General features: G+C 48.2%; 1 protein-coding gene across 8 annotated transcripts in view; it reads right to left on the bottom strand.

Moving 5' to 3' along the window:
• Positions 1 to 14294, bottom strand: part of ADGRB1 (adhesion G protein-coupled receptor B1) — a 394593-nt gene extending 380299 nt beyond the window's left edge. For all 8 annotated transcript variants that reach the window (XM_078392021.1, XM_078392023.1, XM_078392022.1 and 5 more), the window contains exon 1: positions 13461 to 14294. The gene's annotated coding sequence lies outside the window, so the exon portion shown is untranslated. The remainder of the gene's footprint in view (positions 1 to 13460) is intronic.
• Positions 14295 to 19586: the final 5292 nt, after the last annotated feature.

The raw sequence follows: 19586 nt of genomic DNA, 5'->3' as shown, positions 1-19586 counted from the left end.
ATTTGGATTCCTGGATTGAGCAAGGGGCTGGACTTGATGGCCTTAGGGGCCCCTTTCAATGCCATTATTCTATGATTCTACAGACATGTAAATGTGGCTCACCTGGGTTCAAAGCCTCAAAGGCTTTGAGACTAAGCTAGACCTACTGTAGCTCCAGACAAACTTCCCGTTTCTGCCTTAATGCTAACTGGAAGCATTTTTTTTTCTAAATAGGAAGATATGTGGCCTTAAGCCTCAAAGCTTTCCTATTTAGGCCTTTGCTCCCGGGTGAGTCACATTGACCGTATTTGTAAGGGGTGTGTCAGTCAGCTAGAACTCCCAAAATAGGATGAAATATTTTTTAAAAAATATTTATGGTGATAACCTTGAATCGCTACAATGTTGAACTGCTATATACAGACATAATTGTAATTTTATTATTTTTATTAATAATATTTTAACTCTTCTTTTTCCTTTAAAAGGACCCAAGGGGGCTTGCAAGGATTAAAAGGAAGTATTTAAGTGACTAACAATGATTATGCCATACCAGAAAACATAGAGGAGGCAACACCAAAAGGCATTCAACACAATAAGGTACAAATGCAAGACGTTCAGGAAGGTACATGCAGCTGACAACCTTCTCACAATTGAAGTTAAGCCTAGCCTTTAAAAACACAGAGAGAAAGCTCAGGCAGATCTGCTAAGAAAACCAGTTCTTGGGTTTATCATTCTTTTGGACTGAAACGGAATCTGAAATGCCATTGAGATTATTTAATGGTTCTTGGGAATAAATTCCGTTATCTCCTCCCACTTTCGTGTTTCAGTAGGATGGGAAGTTGGTAGGAGATGCATAGATATGAAATGATGAAGAGTTGTTGATTCACATTTTCCAAAGAAAAAGCTGTGGGCTGTCCGTTTACACATGAGCCAACAAGAAGCAGAGAGCATTTCCTGAGAATAGGAAACAGTCATGTGGTCAATAGTCATTGCAACAGCTGTAAAATGAAAACATTGACTTGAAGTCTTCCATTTCAGATCATCTAGCTCATACACTGGCCAACACATTATGTGGAGAGAGAGAAAAAAAGGCTACTTCTTTTGCTACTAAGCTTCTAGATGTCAGTGTGAACTGTTTTCTCTACCGGCCTCTTAAGAACTCTGTTACAGTCTTTGTAGGAATTAGAGTTTTTCTCCAGCTCTGGAAACAACCCAATCAATGGAACCATCAGCAAGTCTGGTCCACAACCAAAAAGATTAGATCCTCCTCTAAACTCCCAGAGAACTCCACAGTTAGGCATCATATGCCTTAGATCAGTGGTTCTTAACTTTGGGTTAATCAGGTGTTTTTGGACTCCAACCACAAGTATTCATAGTTTCAGTTTTAGAAGAAGTAGTCATGATAGCCTGTCCTAACATGTCAGGCAAAAACAAAACAAAAATGAAAAAACAAAGAAGACAAAAATGTTGTTGCATCTTAAAGACCAACTGCTATATTTTAATGTGAGCTTTTGTTAGAAGTCTGGTCATTGAGCCAGTGTCTGAGGTCCTCATCTCTTAATCACAATGTATGCTGAACTAATACTTTATCCAAGTATTTTTAAACCCTTTCCAAGATTGGATAAGAATCCAAATTATGGTGTAATGGATAGAATGATGGACTAGGACTCAGAAGGCCTAAGTCAAATTCCTTTTCACCCTTGGAAACTCACCTTGGTTGGTTGTGGAACTGGTAAAACCAGTCCCTAAGCTCGCCGGGTAGGTGGGGCTCGTCAGCCATGGAAGGCAGCCCATCTAGGAGAAGGAAAACTCCGATTTCAAACCTCCACTGCCTTGTGGCTCTATCCACTGATGGAAAAGGCTTCAGGAGTTAACCTCAAGACAAAATCCAGAGCTAGAGTCCCAAAGGCAGTTCGTGTCGTTCTGCCAACTCCTGCGACATTGCTGGAACCAGTCGTATTGGCTCTTGCCTTTCCATTGGACCAATTCAGCAATGTGGAGAGGGGGGATCTGCTGCTTGGGTAACAGCCTATCCTCCATATTACCATACCCGGGCTTCATGCTCTGGAGAGGACACTCCTCGATTCAGAGCATGTTACCATAGTCTCTTGAGACTGAAGGATGCCTATGGACTCCAACTCCCAGAAGCCTTCACCAACAGCTGTGCTGGCTGGGATTTCTGGGAGTTGCAGTTCAAAAACACCTGAGTAACCCAAAGTTAAGAACCACTGCCTTAGATCAGTGGTTCCCAACCTTGGGTAACCCAGGTGTTCTTGGACTGCAACTCCCAGAAGCCTTCACCAGAACTCACGTTGCCCGGGGTTTCTGGGAGTTGCATTCCAAAAACATCTGGGTTGCCCAAGACTGGGAATCACTGCTGTTGATACTTCGGACTCGCCATGCAACACATAAGCTTGATCACATCCTTGGTATAGCCTGCTCTGCCATGGATTGGCGCAGAAAAAGCTCTCTCAATCTGTCCAAGAAGCGCCTAACAACAGAACCCATTTCTCCCTCCAAGTCTTTTCAATTTGTTTTGGAGCAGACCCAAAGGAGCAACCGGGAGAAGGAAGGAAGGACAGCTGATAACACTGAAGGTACCAATTTGACCCAAGTAAAGGTCTGCTAAACCTGCTGGACAGTTCAGTGGTTTAGGCATCTGTCTGAAGAGCTAGAGGTTGGGAGTTCGATTCCCCACGGGGCCTCCTTGACAAGGACTGGACTTGATGATCCCTTCCAACTCTGCAGATCTAAGAATATATTATTATTATTATTATTATTATTATTATTATTATTATTATTATTATTATTATTATTATTATTATTATTATTATTATTATTATTATTATTATTATTATTATATTTATATTTATATTTATATTTATATTTATATTTATTTATTTATTTATTTATTTATTTATTTATTTATTATAGATATCCCTGGTTGAAGAACCGTTTCTTCAGGCGAGGGCGTCACCAAAGAAATATCATCTTTGCAAAGTGAGAGGACGGAGAAAGTAAGTTCCTTCCTACTACCTGTACCTCAAGCCATTTAAAGGTACTGTATGTATCGAGGTGGACAGCCTCCAGAGATTGTAAAAGTCTACATCTGCACTTTTCAAGGCTGTTCCTGTCTTTGCAGCCCAACTATCCCTTTTAAGAGAAATACTCATAAAGTTACTCCATTAAAAAAAAAATACTCCGAAATTCAAGATGCGTGCTCGTGCATGCAGAGAGCCTGCCCAGACCAAAGCCAATAAACACTAGATGTCAATATTGAGATAATTTCTTTGCATACCTTTGAGGAAAAGATGTCTGGCACATATTTGCAAGAAAAAAATGTTGCTCTCATACTTGCAAATCGAGGGGCATTAAGCTTTGAGAAAAGAAGGCGGAGTGGAGATATGATATCACTTTTCAAATACCTGAACACTTTGCAAATGCTTGAAAAGTCATCTTGCAGAGGAGAGGTAGGATCTGTTGTCAGTCGTCCCAGAGTGGAGGACAAAATAAAAAATGGTCTCAAGCTACAGGAAGCCAGAGTTAGGCTGGATTTCAAGAAAAAAAGACTTCTTAATTGTTAGAGCAGTACAACAATAGAACCTATGACCTCAAGAGTTCAAGAACAGACTGGACAACCCTCTGTCAGATCTTCTTTGATTTGGATTCTTGCCTTGAGAACTTGGGTTGGCCCCTCCCACCTCCATTATTTTATGATCCTATGGTTCTGGGATTCACAAACCACCTTAAGACGAACATCTCTACCTTAAAGGTATGCAAACAGACCATCTAAATATTGAAATACAGTGTCCGACTTCATGGGCGTGCATTTGGGCAGAAGCCCCAACATGTCTGGGGTGAAGGGCCTTGTCATGCAATGAGGGGATAGAGTCCTAGGTTGGAAGGTTGTGGATTTCCAGGTGCTGATGGCCCAGGCTCTTCCAAGAACGCCTGCCTTCTACCTAAAACAACACCAGGGCGGGAGGCAGGAGAGAAAAACAAAAACAGGCTGAAAAACATCTCTTTAGATTCCTCCCACATCTCTAGAAAGAAAGCAGGTGGGAGGAGAGCATTTCACTGCTCAGTAAACACTATTTTGTGCCTCCCAATCCACAGCTCGCTTCATCCATCTATTGCGGTGCCTTTTCGGCAGGGTAATTAATTTGTCATTAGAGTGTCTCTGCCAACAGGTGAGCCTGCTGCTTTCTCCTCACTGTTTGCCTCAGAGATGCCAAGCTTTAGAGCTTCACGGGGCTCTGTGTGTGTGTGTGTGCTATCAAAGGCAGCAGCTGATTCAGAGGAACAAATTCTTCCGGTGTGGCATCCAACAGGTGCGGCAGGTTGGCTTTCGCAGTGAACTGTGTGGGGACGTCGCTTCTGCTCTACGCAATGATGCATTCCTAAATGTACACATCGCATAGGAAGGTGGGTAGGAGAAAAGGAAAATCTAATGCGAGATAAAGGGACAGTAAAGAAAACCACAGTCTTGATTTTTCAAGGCCTGAGCAGGGCTGTTCACGACAGGGTCTTCTGGAGCGCATCAGTTGGTAGAGTTGCCATAAGTCAGGATCAATGATAACATACTGGTGTATCTTAATGTCCATAACAAAATATCACTAATTGATCGCCCACACGGGTGCCTCATCCCCATCGTTGCAGACAGACCATGTGCCGTGGATGTCTTCCTGATGACTCTGAAGCAGCTTACCCATCAAGGAAAAAGCCAAAATAATGGCCAGAACCTGGTAGTAAGTGGCAACTAAAGTAGGCTCACTGAATCAGCAGGGATTCGGTGAGTCAACTGCTCCTTAGGTTCCATTGATTCCAATGACTTAATCTATGTATGACTTACTCTTGGATTATATGTCAACGTATGTTTGCTGGAATTAATGCTGTAGTAGAAAATGATTATCTAGAAATCTAAACTGGACTCCTATATGTGTGTTAATATACTTCAGCAGCTTCAGTGTGTCAAAAGGCATGACACGCACTGCATTCTGCCCTAGCATTCATTTGCCTGCAGTTATATAGATGAGGACTAGAAACAAAATACCATATTTTTCCATTTATAAGACTATACTTTTGTCTAAAATCTTTAGACTAAAAATTGAGGGTTGTCTTATATACGGAAGTAAGCTGAGGAACGAACAAAATCAAGTGGAGGGGAAAGCAGAGATCAAAGTGATCCTTCAGCACTTTGATCCCTTTCCCCCTGCATTTGCTAAGCCCCACTTAGATTTCTTAATTTTGGATTAGAAAGGTGGTGTCTTATACATGGAAAATATAGTACATCTGCTATTCACTATAAAAGTCTGATTTCTAGAAGAAGAGGATGGACGAACCTCATGAAAATAACAGGCAGAGTGATTTATAAGGGACAGGTTATGTAAACAAAGTGAACCAAAGAGGGACTTGTCCCAAAGTATATGAACAGTGGGATCATGCATTTTCATCTTTACTAGGAAGTGACCAAGTGACGGCCTTATGAAGCAGCTTCCTTGGAGCTGAATCTCACTGTTTTAGTCAGGAGCCTAAAGTATGCGAGAAGGGAGCCGTCGGTTCATTGGAAGAAAGGCAGAAAATGAATACAATGAATGAAAGGTTAGTGATTGTCATCATCTTAGAATTGAAGAGCTAGACAGGACCCTATGGACCATTGAGTTCAGTCCCTGTCAAGGAAGCACAGTGGGAAATTGAAGTCCCAACCTCCGGCTCCATAGCCAGAGACATCCAGCAATCCTAAGCAAAGCACGTTGCACAGTGATAGTACAGAATTTATAAGGTAGACCAGGTCCTGAGTTCAGCCCCAGCATCATCTGATAAAAAATTCTTGCCTGTACCATTGGTGACTGGTGACTCCAGTTTCTGAGATGCTGGGAATCCAGGTTTTAGCTTCTACTGTATTGAAGCTATCCAAGGTGCTGAAAGTCATCTGAGAAGTAAATTCTGCACCTTGTGTGATTTCTGTAAAGTGAAAACTAAAACATGGAATGGAATCACAGTACCCTTGAAACTGGAGTCACCATCCACTGGTGCCAGTTGAGGGAGGCAAGACTATTTCTTAGGGCAGTATCCTGTTGTCAAACATAGAGAGTAACTGTTCCATGGGTGTAACTGAGCTGCATGGTCTGCTCAGTCTCTGACCTACAGTTGCACATGCTGGGGTTCTTCCTATTCCCAGCAATGAAGCTTTCTGCTTGCACCAAGGATTCATGAATCCCCCCTTTGTGCATGGGGTGGAGAAAGATGAACTACACACAGAATGGTCCATTCAACAAATGCCTCAGAAGAAACAGGATTGTTTAGAGTACCATCTTAACTAGCCAAGATCATGATGTGCCACCGACTCAATTCCAACTTATGGTGACCCTTTTCAGGTTTTCTTGGGTATACCTACATAGACATTGTTTACCATTCCCTTCTTTTGGGTGCCCAGCAACTGTATAGCTTGTCCAAGGCTACATAGGTTGGCTCTTCTCCCAGGAGGTACTGTGAGGATTTCAACTCCCAATCCCTGGCTCCACAGTGAGACATCCAACTCATTGAGCTATCTAGCCAGTTACTGTGTCAACTGGGTTGAAACTAACCAAGCCGCACCTATGCTTAATGTAACCCACTTGTACACCAGGACTGGTGGAAATTTTTTCTGGATCTCCTTCATCTTGGCCTAACTTTGCACCAGACTATTAGCTGTGTCCATGGGCAGCCGAAGGTGTGGATCCAGCACAACTCAGCTTTTATTTCACTCCAATACTTCTTCATCCTTTTTTTAAAAAAAAAGTCTCTTCTGCCAGCAGATCTTGGCTAATAGAACATTCTACAGGCAGATTTCAAACATCAATTGATAGATGGCTGTTCTGATGCCATACATGTATGTCTACCGTCATAAAGAGATGTCTGTTGACATAAGGGGATTCCTACATGCAGAAAAAAGGACTTCTACCTGTTCCTCACCCCTTCCAGCCAATGCATTTTGAATCAGGGTTGCATTGCTCCGTGCTGTGCAATAGCTTGCTACATTCTTAGCTTCTAGAGGTGAAAAGCTTTCCAGACACAGCTGCGTTTTTCCTCTATTGCACCAAAGGAAATGTACTGTATGCACATATATTATCTGAAGTCAGGGCTATTTCTTGGCTCAGGTTTCAGACCATTTATAAGGCTAAATAGAAAGGCTTCTGTATTGGGTTACAAGCCAAGATTTCAGTAGATCAGCAAAAGGCTGGAGAGCACAGTAGTCGAGGTCTCTGGCTGCGGAGCCAGAGGTTGGGAGTTTGATTGGGCCTCCTTGAGAAGGGCTGGACTTGATGACCCGCAGGGTCCCCTCTCAGCTCTGCAGTTCCAAGGCAAAAATATCTCGCTTGAGTTAGAGCACCAGAATATCCTAGGATGACATAAATAAGCAATCTATTTCCAGAGGCAACTGGAAGAGTTCTTCGCTATATTTCAGCCGTCCCCACACCCCATCCAGAAGTCCTTCGTGTCCTCTTGCTCTCGCTATCCATATTGACCCAGTACAAGGGGAAAAAAATTAAATCCTTCAGCGGTAGAGTCAACTGTAAAATAACCCAGGAGGGACCAAGATACAGTAAGTTATAGCTAAGGAAAGAGCGCCATCTTTCTGTAACTCGTGGGATTTTTTCAAAAGGCCAATCTTTGCTGGGTAGCAAGCCCTGTGTATCAGCTGGCTTTCCCATCACACATAGTTGCAGTTACACAAGCACACACACACAAACACACACAGAGAGAGAGAGAGAGAGAGAGAGAGAGAGAGAGAGAGAGAGAGAGAGAGAACAAAAGCATAATAAGTGGGGGGAAATGGCTTGTCTGACAACTAGACTCCAGTACTGTATTTTCTGTTAAAAGTGAAATGATCTTCCTGCCAATATGAATTTACCATCATTCAAAGTCTTCTTGGTTTGGTACAGCGAAGGGGTCTCTTTCAGAATGCCAGGTGTGGGGAAGGGACTGGATAACCCTGTTAATTCCATGTCACAAAATCAACAGAGAGTCTTGCCGAAGACTTAAAAACTAACCAATGTCACTTGACGTTAGACCTCGTGGGAGACAGACCACTTGATCAGAGGCACAGCCTGGGTTGTGACCCACAACAGCTTATACGAAATAAAAGAGGGAGAACCCGACTCTCGAAGTACTGTAAGAGGCTATGGTGTTGACTCGTGTTCTTTTGCTTCCACTCTCTGCAAGAACCCTTTTATTTTTAGATGTTGTTGTTGTTTAAAGGCATTTCAGCAAAATGGCAAAGCCAGGCTTGAAGACAAAGTATGCACTACTGTGTGTTCATTTTGGGGGGGGGGAAAGAGAGAGAGAGAGAGAGATTGATTTTGTGGGACCCAGGAAGGATCTTGCACGTGTGGGAGAAACGCATCAGTCGGATAAAGCCATTGAGAGGGGTATCAAACAAAACCATGGTTTTCAAGCGTTTGAAGGAGAGAAGCTTTCCTTCACTTGAGACTGGCCATCTTATACTTGGGTGATCATATTTAGGATAAATGGCTGCAGGACAGCGTATTCTGAATAAATATGAAGAATGGATGGGGTGATGCCAGATTCTCTGTGGGCATAGCTGAGTAGTAGAGAGGGACTCCATATCCTAATAGGTGAATGGATCTTACAGTCATATTTTCCCCACAAGTGTTCTTGATTTCATTCTTGGGAAGAGATTTATTGGTGGTGTGCATTTTCTTGAAGAGATGGAAAACTCGATTTCCCTCATGGTTCCTACACCTTCTGTTCCGCCCAATAGCCTCTGTTTCATTCCTGTCAAAACTATTTATTATGAATTAGACTTTATACAGGGATTTTCAAGCCAGCTTTGAGAGAGTTAGGATGCTATTTGACTTTTTGTGTCAAAACGTGGACTTTGTAATGCAGGCTTTAAAAAGACAGGACATATTACACAATTTAAGCTCACATCAGGGGTACCATAAATAAAGCGCAGCACTGCCAGAGAGATCTTTGGAGTTGAGGCAGATATTCAGCTGGTTAATTCAGCGCAAATGGCTTAACCCTCACGATTCCCTTTGGAGTTAGAGGGGACTATATGGCCATATGCAAGGCTTAGCTCGGCTGTTTGTGGACCATGCTTTGATTTATGGGGGGATAAAAAAAAACTGAAAAAACATATCTTGCTTGACCTCTGATGTTAAGGGAGAATGACAAGAACCCTAGTTCTTCATCACAGGGCTGCTGTGCAATGCAATCCTCTGCATGATTACTCATAAGTAAGTGCCCCTGTGTTCAATGGCGCTTACACTCTTCGAAGGGTGTGTTAGGCTGGCAACCTCATTTGCTTGCCCAAATCCTATTCCCAAATCCCAAAGAATTCTTGCTTCAACATTCCTGTCTTTCTCCTTCTCTGGATTATTGCAGAACTCACATAACCCAGCTACAGAAAAAAAAAAACATTCTGTTCCATGCTGAGCCATAAATGCCGCTCACATGGATTTTGTAGGAAAAACCCATAGCCTAGTCAAGATGCAAGAATTTGGTGTGAGCTTTACATTCAGATGCCACTGTAGTCCCCTGCACATTTCTGAACTCTTGGTGGGGGAGCCCTGTTGCATCTTGATTGACTTAACCCAGACTCAATTATTTTCAGTGTGAATGCATTTGCTTTCCTTAGGTTAACACATAACCCAAGTTCTTCCTTTTTCTTAGACAAGCACTTGCACTCCTATGGTTAGAAATCTGTGCATGTTGGGTTTGGCTGAATACCTGCAATTCAAAAATCACGCCAACAAAACCAGACGAGAAATCTCCCTCCTCCAACTTTCACAAAGCTCCTTTTCTCGGGGGGGGGGGGGACCCCAACAACAACAACAACAACTTATGACCAGGTTGCATGCTGAAAACAGAACTGGAGTGTTCAAAGCTTTGGGGGAGAGATGCATTTTCCTCTCTTTAAAATGCAGCATCCTTTCCCCCTGCCTTCGCTGGCAATGATTTCCATGGGAGGGAGTTTCTCAGGAAGGAGAGATTTAGGCAGGCAAAGGGGGGAAAATGCACAAGGAAGCTAGGATAGCAGGGAAAGGACTGCCCAGTTGGATGCTGTGGGTTCAAAGCTGGTGTAACCATGGCATCTTTGGGGGAACTTTCTAGGGGAGAGACAGTTGGATGGGGCAGAAGAGGGAGGCTGGGATGGGACTGGCAGCCAAGGGCAGAAAATAGGTACACATCCTCATCATCATCCACACAGCTCTAGAGGAGAAGATTTTGGATGCTTTATCTCAGGAAAGGGAGGATGTAGAGATGAGCTGCAGCTGGGGCACCACCCACTATGCCTGAAGGCCTGCACTATCCCTGGCTGATCAATTAACCCTTTTTTTCCAGGCGTCTCCCTTCACGGAAAAACGTCACACGCACACTGACACACAACTACCTTTGCTACAGCCCCCCCCAAAAAACAAACAAACGTGTGCACCTTCCACATGCTCCCCCTCAACTGACAACTGGACACCCTTGGGTTCTTTGCCTAGATCTGAAGCTCAGACAGAACCAGGGGAATCTGGAGAAAAATTGATTGTTGGTGGAGAGAGAGAGATTGAGAGAGAGAGAGAAAAATTTGGAAATGAGCCCTTCTTTATACCTAGCAGGGAGCTACCTGGTCCTTCTGCCTGGGGGCTGATCTTCAGTGTAAACCCACCCAGCTGGGCACCCAGTGATGGGTCACCCTCTTCCCCCTAGGAAGGGGGCAAGCTGGCCTTGGGAACTGAAGGCGAGGGAAGCACCCATCATGGCAGTAGGAGGTGCACACGGATCCAGCCCAGCCTTAGAGCCCCTGCTTCGGACTTCCCAAGCCAAGCTGATCTCTTCAGGCCCCATTGCCCGCCCCCCCCCCGTGGGTCTCCTCCCCAGATAGGGGTTCAGGAGATGCAAAAATACCAGAGGGGGCTAGAGTGTCTCAGGAAGAACGGTGTGTTCTGTTTCTTTTAAAGATTTAGGGGTCTGGAGGTCTTTAGCATCGGGATCCACAAAAGCCTTAAGCAGAAGCAACTGGAGGATTCCGGTCTTCTTGGATTTCCTGGCTACCAAGCCACTGCAAGCTCCGAGCACTCTGGCTTCACTGGGTGAGGGATAACCCTGACCTTCTGCCGGCCTTTCATTTACCCTGTGCCTGAAAGCGGATCCTTTCTCCTTGCTTTGTGTAAACCCCCTTCAAAACAAAATGTATTTCTTCACCGACCTCTCTCATGCGGACTAGAAACCTGTGTGCTCCGGGAAGGAAAGAGAGGCTGATTTCTAACCCCAGCCTGTTTCTTCCCTCGTCGTCCGTCATCCACCTGCTCCAGGTTGAAGCGCAAGCCATCAACAGGTAAAAAAGAGGAGATGCCGTTTCTCCATTCTGAAAATTGGGGGGGGGGGGCGCATGGAATCCCACCGGGTCCCCCAGCATCTCCCTACCGGTCCAAAAGATCTCCAGAATGTGCCCGAGGAAGGAGAGAGGAAAGAGTTGAAAAGGAAGGGGGTGGGGAGGAAAAATGCCCGCCAGCTGCCGGGCTGCAGCAGATGCCCAGAGTTAAATGGGCTTTCTGGTTTCTGCCAAAAGGTTCAGCCTTGGCTCGCCCTGGTAGCCAGGGAGCTTTAAGCCTCCTCGCCAAAAATCTCCTTTTTAAAAAAAAGTGCGATAAAGTCAAACAAAAATAACCCACAAAATTTATGTCTTTGACCTTGTTTTGATATTCAAGATGCGCGCCCCCCCCCCGCCCCGAAATCGGTCCTGCTTGCCTTACTGGATCTGACCCGTAGCACAGCGCTGTGACTCACGAGGTGTCCCTCCCTCCCCTTTTTCATTTTCTCATCCGAGCCATCAGTGTGCCCCCGCCAACAACAACAACAAAACCCATCGCAGCCCGAAGGAAACCTATTATGGGTGGCTGGGCTCCTCCGCGCGGAATCCGCACCCAGACCGGGCATCTCCGGCTTGGCTTCTCTGCCTCCACCCCCGCCATCATCTTCAGAGCAGAGCCTTAGAGGAATGGAGAGGCTGGGCGTTGGAGGAAGCGATGCCTTCCTGCCTCCCACTTAGCGCTATTGAGAGACCCATGTGGGGGGGCAGCCCTTCATCACCCACCGTCTCGCCCCCACCTTGGAACTGCGCCCTTTTCTCAGCCTCCTCCTGCTCCTCTTCTTCCTCCCCCGCAGGAAGGCGGGCAAGGGGGAGGCAGAAGAACAGCCAAAACAGCTGAACCCCCCCCCCAAAAAAACCCCGTTGCTCTTCCAGAAGGAAGAAGCTCTTGAAGGCATTCTCGTCTCCCGCACGTGTGTACCCGCGGACTCGCCTCGGGACCCATGATTGGGTTGGCCGAGGTCTACGCGAGCCACAACTTCCAAAATACGTCCAGGGAGGTCAATGGGACTACTCGGGAGCAAGCTGGCGTTGGCTTGCTTAGGCGCCTGAAGGCATCTCGCGCAGCTTCCCAAGACGGTCTGGTTTGCCAGAGCCACCTGGCCGTGCCTTCCCGCGGACGTGGTTTCTCAGCACTGTATGGCATGGACACCCCAGCCAAGGAAGGAGAGAGGGAGAACTTCGTGGCTGGGGGGGGGGGGAATCACAGGACCTTCTTCCTCCCCCTCCTCCCTCCAATTCCCTTTGCCATCTTTCCTAATAAATCACTGTAGGAGCGGAGGCGCGGGGAGAGAGGACAGGGGAGGTTTTCAAAGCACCGACCGTCGCACTTTTTCCCACCGGGGAACGGCGCCCGAGAGAGAGGGAGAGAAGCTTCTTCTCACAGCACCCTCGCAGGGTCCTTTGCTCGCGAGTAAGCCCCGGGCCAGTCCAAGGGGGCTTCCTCCCATCCTATCTCTACAACCGCAGCCTCAGATGCCCGGAGCCAGAGGAAGTGAGAGGGCATCTTAGTAGGCTTTCCAGCCTTGCGGATTTCCATGCGCCGCACGCTCTTTCTCTCGCTCGCTCTCTGGCTCCGCTGGTCCTCTCTCAGACCCCCTTCTGTTCCCTCCGCCAGGAGCTCCCCTTTCTGCAGAACCGCCTGAGCAGGGCTTTGCAGCGGGGAAAGGAAGGGGAGGCTCTCCCTGGCTCGCCAACAGACAGCCGCCTCTGCGCTCCCTCCCAAGCCGGGCGAAGGGTCTGACGGTCCCCCCGCGCCTCTTGTCTCCCCGGTCCAAGCCAAACTTCCCTCTCTCCTCATCAGCTCAATTTATCTTAATAAATAAATAAATAATAAAAAAACGCGAACCACCAGCTCCCTGAGCTTCCCTTCCGAGCCTTCTCGGTAGTAAACTGGAGCTGAGAAGCCAAACGGGCGCATATTTCCACCGTGCCCACGGAAGAGCAGAAGTTTCAAAGACAGCCAGGCGATTTTTCAAAGGTTCAGCTCCAGCAATTGGGGGGGGGGGACACAAAAATAACACCCACCCCCCGGGTCTGGGTCTTCTCCCTTCCCTCCAAGCCGGGAGGACGGAGACACGGTAGCATTTTAAAATATTATGGATCTCTGAGATCTTACCTTTCAGCTCATCCGCGCGAGGAGATCCGTTGCCCCGGGTGGATCACATTCCAAAGGGAAACCGTGCACAAATCCAATAGGAAGAAGGATATGGCCATAGGCTAGTAGGGAGTCCAGAAGGATTTCGCTCGGCGGCGTATGTGAGGAAGGAGGGAGGGGGGGGCGCACAGAGCAGAAGCTTTTCCTTACCAACCCGCTCTTTAAATTTATATATATATATGTATATATATGGTCATTAAAAAAAAATCTAAACCACACACGCAAAACTTTGCCCCCGAATTTAAAACGCGCGCGCGCGCGCACGGAAAAGAACCTTTTGGTTTCTCGGTCCAAAGGGGGGGATTTAAAAAAATAAAACCAAAAAATAAAATCCAACCCAAAACCAAGCAGCCCCCGAGCAAACAGCAAAGTGGAATTGAATGAGGATCGGTATCAAAAAGGCGAAGGATAGGAACGCGGGAATCCTTAGCAAAGCGGCGGCGTTGGAGTCGCGGGGACGGGGAGGCTGCGTGGATCCCAAAGCCAGCGCCGGCGATCGACTGGGAGCCGCCAAGAAGCCCAGGCAGGAATTAGATCCCAACGGCGAGGCGAAGCGTCTGGCAAGCGGCGGCGCAGCGTCGGAGGAGGGTGGCCGCTTCCCTCTCCTTTCCTGGGGAGATCGAGGACGGGAGGGGGGCGGCGACAAGATCCATCCAGCGCCTTAAAGACCTTCTTTTATGCCTCCCTGAATCATCTCTTCGCCGTCGTCCTTCTCCGCCTCCTCCGCCTCTGCTCTCCCTTCGCCTCCAAAAATTCTGCTCCCGGATTTCGCCCCTCTTTGCCTCCCCACAACTCGCGCGAGCCTCGGTCTACGACATAGCCAGGGGCTGCATTAAGGATTACATCAGGCTTTTATAAGCTTTCCAGCTCACACATTAGAGAGAGTGAGAAGGGGGGGGAAAGGGGGGGAGGAGAAAGCAGGGGTGGAAAAGAGAAAGAGAGAGAAAGAGAGAGAGAGAGAAGCCGATAAAAAGACCTCTCGCTCGCTTGCGCCTCGCTTCGTACGAGAGGCAGAGCCGAGGGCGAGCCTTAGCATGGGCGCTCCATCCTTCTCTCCGCTTCGGATTTGGATTTATTTATTTATTTTCCAAAAAGAGAGAGAGAGAGAGAGAAAGATAACGGGGAAAAATCCACCTGCAAGCAAACGGGAAAGCTTGCCAAATCAGGGGGGTCTCCCACCCGGGTAGAACTTTCTCCCGACCCCCGGGGAAGGAGCGAGCAAGGCAGGCGGCCAAGCAGGAGAGCCAGGAAGGACCAGAGACCCGGCCGGCGGAGCGCTCCGGCGGCTGCTTTCTTCCCCATCAATCAGCCCCCAATCCACCAAGTAATCACGGTGTGCCACCCGGGCCAGGTAATAATCCCCGGGAAGATTACAGGCTGGGAGGGGAGAGAGAGAGGGAGGGGAGAGGGGACCGCGAGGCGGAGGGAGGGGGTGGTTCTCTGCAGCCGGCGGCAAGGGATGAGAAGGCGTGGGGGGGGGAGGAGGGAGGGAGAGGGAGAGGGAGCCAGCGAGTTGGATGGGGGCGAATCGAGGGAGCGATGCAGTGGCGAAGCGGGAGGCGAAGGGAGGCAGGCTGGCAGGCTTCTCGGGGAGGGGGCGCGGCGTTGGGAATGGCGAGGGGGGGGAGAGAGGGGCTTGGCTTGGCTGTGGATCCCCCCCAGTGCCAACAGCGTGCCTATATTTGAGGGGGAACCTTCCCCCCGCAAATTGAGAGAGAGAGAGAGTAACGCGTAATGACTGTGGCAACGGAGCGGTGATGGATTGCGCTGGCGAGCTTTCGGAGAGGCTGGACCAGGGCGCACGGGGAGGCTCCCGGTGGCGGCCGTTTCTTTCTCCTCTTTCCGCCCCGCAGCCCCCGCAGTTCCCCCAGCCTCACCGGCTGCTTTTTCTTTGCCTTCCTCTGGGGCCGAGGGGAGGTGAATCCCGGCCGTCTCGGCTGCAGCTGCGGCCGGAGGCTGGCGCGGGGAAGACACTCGCCTGGCCAAGGCGGGGCGCCCCGGGCTCGGCGGGCAGGAAGGGCAGCTTTGCGCTCTCCGCGGCTTCAGCGCCAGCTCACGCGCCCCCCCCCCCTAGCCTCACGGGAGCCGAGAGGCCCGAGAGGAGCCCCGGGGAGCCAAGCAGCTCCTTTGACCCGCAGGTAAGACCCCCGCCTCGCCCCCCCAAACCCGCTTTCTCTCGCCCCTCTCCAGAGCCTGGCGATCCAAGCCGAGGCACTGCTGGCCCTCCGCCGGAGTTCGGAGGTGCTTCCTATCTCGGTCCTGAAAGGGGAGGAGAGAGACAGGAGGCATCCACAACCCCAGGAAGGCGGATTTAGACCCCAAGGCGGCGCGTAAACCCTCCTCGCCAAGTAGCTCTCCCGGTTCGCGGCTGCTCTTGGGAGCCGGCGGGCGGGTTGGACGCCTGCTTCCTGGCATGTCTAGGCCACTGGGGTACCCGATGGAGTTTATCTTCCCGGTACAGAGCTGTTTTCTAGGACTGCAGCCCTTGGGAGTCCTGCACCGGAGTGACATCTATTCGTCGGCCGCAGAGCGTAAGTGTAACACGGTTTGGCACACATATGCGTCTGCCAGGAACGTGTGTGTGTGCACAGACGCTCGCGTGCGAATCTAGAACATCATGAAGCCAGCACATCTCAATAAGATCCTCAAAAGAACCGGGCGGATTCTTCGCGATGACACTTCATTTGGACTTCAGCGTCTTCTTAACCCCAGCCTGGAAACGGGATTGACATCGCGGTGTGAGGACGCGACATCCTCAGTGGCCTGTCTGTAGCAAAGGGGACAAAGGGAAGACTCACGTGGTTCCCCGAGAGCAAGGCTCCCCTTTTGCTTGAGGGATGGGGAAAACCCATAAATCCCAAGGGGTTGGTATGTACCATTTCCAACCTTATTGGGATGTTTTGATGTTTGCCTTTCTTTTTCTAGGGACCGTATGAAGGATAGATTCTGAGAGTGTCCATTAGGAAAGGCACACAGTCTGGCTCTCCTCCGGGGAGGCCCAATGGGGGAATCAGACTCCCAACCTCTGAACTCACAGCCAGAGACCTAAACCATCAAGCTATCCAGCCAGCTCTGTGGTGGGAGGGAGTAGGTATGGTGATGGCCTTCATGTCCTCCAACTGTTTGAAGGACACGAGCTTTTGAAGGGGACGCTCGGGAAAAGAGAAATGTTCAATACAGTGGACCGTTGACTTACAGACTTTTTGAGTTACAGACTTCTCTGGCCGCAAAATTTAGGTTTGACTTGCAGCCTGAGAATTGACTTACAGACCAGAATAAAACCAAAATGGAACAAAACCGGCCTGTTACGGGATTAATCGGTTTTCAATGCACTGTAGGTCAATGGAGACTTGATTTACAGACTTTTTGACTTGAGAACCACCTTCCAATACGGATTAAGTTCTCAAGTCAAGACCCCACTGTATAATGTATATGTGCTATCAAGTCACTGCTAGGTAAAGGTAAAGGTTCCCCTTGACATTTAGTCCAGTCGTATCCGACTCTAGGGCGCGGTGCTCATCCCCATCTCCAATCCATAAAGCCAGTGTTTGTCCGTAGACAGTTTCCGTGGTCACGTAGCCAGCACAACTAGACACGGAACGCCATGACCCTCCCACCGAGGTGGCATCTATTTATCTACTTGTATTTGCATGCTTTCAAACGGCTAGGTTGGCAGGAACTGGGACAAGCGACGGGAGCTCACTACGTCGGGTGGATTCGATCTTACGATCTGCTGATCTTCTGACCTTGCAGCACAGAGGCTTCTGCGGTTTAACCCGCAGCGCCACTGTGTCCAACCACGTCACTGCTACCTTCTGGCAAACCCTAATAGACTTTTCAAGGTAGATGAGGTATTTGCAGAGCTGTTTACCACCCCCACCAACCACCGCAGTGAGTTTCCATGGGCAAACGAGGATTCAAACCCCAAGCCCTTGAGGTCTAATATCACATTTTGTGGGAAGGTTAAATCAGGGGAAAGACAAAGAGGAGAAAATGAGGCAGCAAAGATCCTATGAGGAGAGACCAAGGATCAGCTCCACCTCTCTGTCCTCTACTGCTCATGCTCCGTGTGTAAGTAATAAAGGTAAAGGTTCCCCTTGACAATTTTTGTCCAGTCGTGTTCGACTCTAGGGGACGGTGCTCATCCCCGTTCCCAAGCCATAGAGCCGACGTTTTGTCCGAAGACAATCTTCCGTGGTCACATGGCCAGTGCAACTTAGACATGGAACGCTGTTTACCTTCCCACCGTGGTGGTCCCTATTTATCTACTCGCATTTGCATGCTTCCGAACCGCTAGGTTGGCGGGAGCTGGGACAAGCGACGGGTGCTCACTCCGTTGCGTGGATTCGATCTTACGACTACTTGGTCTTCTGACCCTGCAGCACAAAGGCTTCTGAGGTTTAGCCTGCAGCACCACCACATGTAAGTAGTAACATGGGGCTAATCATAAGAACATAAATGTGGAACCCTCGGTCATTAGAAACTGCTTCACGGATGGAAAGAACAAAAGATGAAACAATCCAGATGTTATCCACTGGTTCTCTCTTCCTCAGCTAGGAAAACCGATGAGAAATCCTGGTTCATCTGTTCCACCTCAAGAACTGAGGAGGAGAAAATGTGGGGCATGGATCCACTCTATCACTTAGCAGGAAGGTCAACGCAAGGGCCGGCCAAGCCACGGCGACGCATGCTTTAGTTACATCCCGCTTAGATCACTGTAACACACTCTACGTTGGGCTGCCTTTGAAGATGGCTCAGAAACTTTAATGGGCTCAATATGAAGCAGCCAGGGGCCAATTATAGGGAGCACATAACACCCCTTCTACATCAACTGCACGGGCTGCCAGTCTGTCCCCAGGCCCAATTCAAAGTGCTGGTCATTGCCACTAAAGCCCTCTACAGCTTGGGTCCAGGCTACCTGAAGGACTGTATCTCCCTATATGTGCCTTCTCGGCAATTAAGATCACCAGAGAAGGCCCTCCATCTCGGTCCCATTGCCAGCGCAAGCGCAGCTGATGGGGACACGGGAAAGGGCCTTCTCGGTGGCAGCTCCCAGGTGATGGAATGCTTTTCCTCGGGAGATCAAGAGGGCCCCTTCCCTGTTATCTTTCTGAAAAAAAAAAAAAAAGCTAAAGAACCATCTCTTCAGGCAGGCTTCTGATAATCATGATTGAGTCCCTAAATGTCATTTTAAATTTAAGGCAGTTTTTAATGTTTGCCTGCTTTTAATTATTCAGTTATATTTTAAGTAGTGTACAGTTTAATTGTTTTAAAATGTTTAACTGATTACGTTTGTCATTCTGTTCTTTTGGTGTTGTGAGATGTCTTGGGTCCCGTTACTGGGAGAAAGGCAAGCTATAACAAACAAACAAACAAACAAACAAAATGTGCTAATCAGGAGTTTGTAACCTGCTTCATGGACCCATTGCAGGCCCACCAGTGACATGTGTTCCCATGGAGTTAAGGCATGTAAGGCCACTCAAGGTGGGCTCTTGAAAAGATTCTGGAAGAGGCACCATGAAGATATTCCCGTGGATGCTGTAGCTTTGGTCAAGGATCCTGAAACTGGGAAAATACACGCAGGTCTTTCTGGAATCTCTCCTTCTAGGTGGAGGAAAAGAGAAAGAAAAAAAAATGTTTTTTTTTGCACCAGGCAGGGACGACACATTCAGAAAGCCACAGGGAAGCAGATAATATACAGTGGTGCCTTGCTTAATGACAATGATCCGTTCCAGGAAAATCGCCGTTAAGCGAAAACATCCTAAAGCCAAAAAAACCTATTGAAACGCATTGAAACCCCTTCAATGCATTCCAATGGGGTCAAAATTCACCGTCCAGTGAAGATCCTCCATAGTTCAGCCATTTTCACTGCCTGTCTTGTGAGGAATCCATCCCAGAAAATAGCGGGGAGCCATTTTGTTTACCCGGTGGCCATTTCGAAACCGCCAATCAGCTGTTTTGAAATCATCGTTTTGCGAAGAATCTGTTCCCAAAGCAGGGAACCGATCATCACAAAGCGAAAAAACCCCATTTAGACCATCGTTTAGACCGATCTAAAAAAGATCATCGTAATGTGGTTTTGTCGTA

Source organism: Pogona vitticeps, chromosome 4 (assembly GCF_051106095.1).
Source record: "Pogona vitticeps strain Pit_001003342236 chromosome 4, PviZW2.1, whole genome shotgun sequence".
Taxonomy (NCBI): domain Eukaryota; kingdom Metazoa; phylum Chordata; class Lepidosauria; order Squamata; family Agamidae; genus Pogona; species Pogona vitticeps.
Note: the sequence above shows the minus strand (reverse complement) of the source record. Positions and strands in the feature narration are given on the sequence as shown.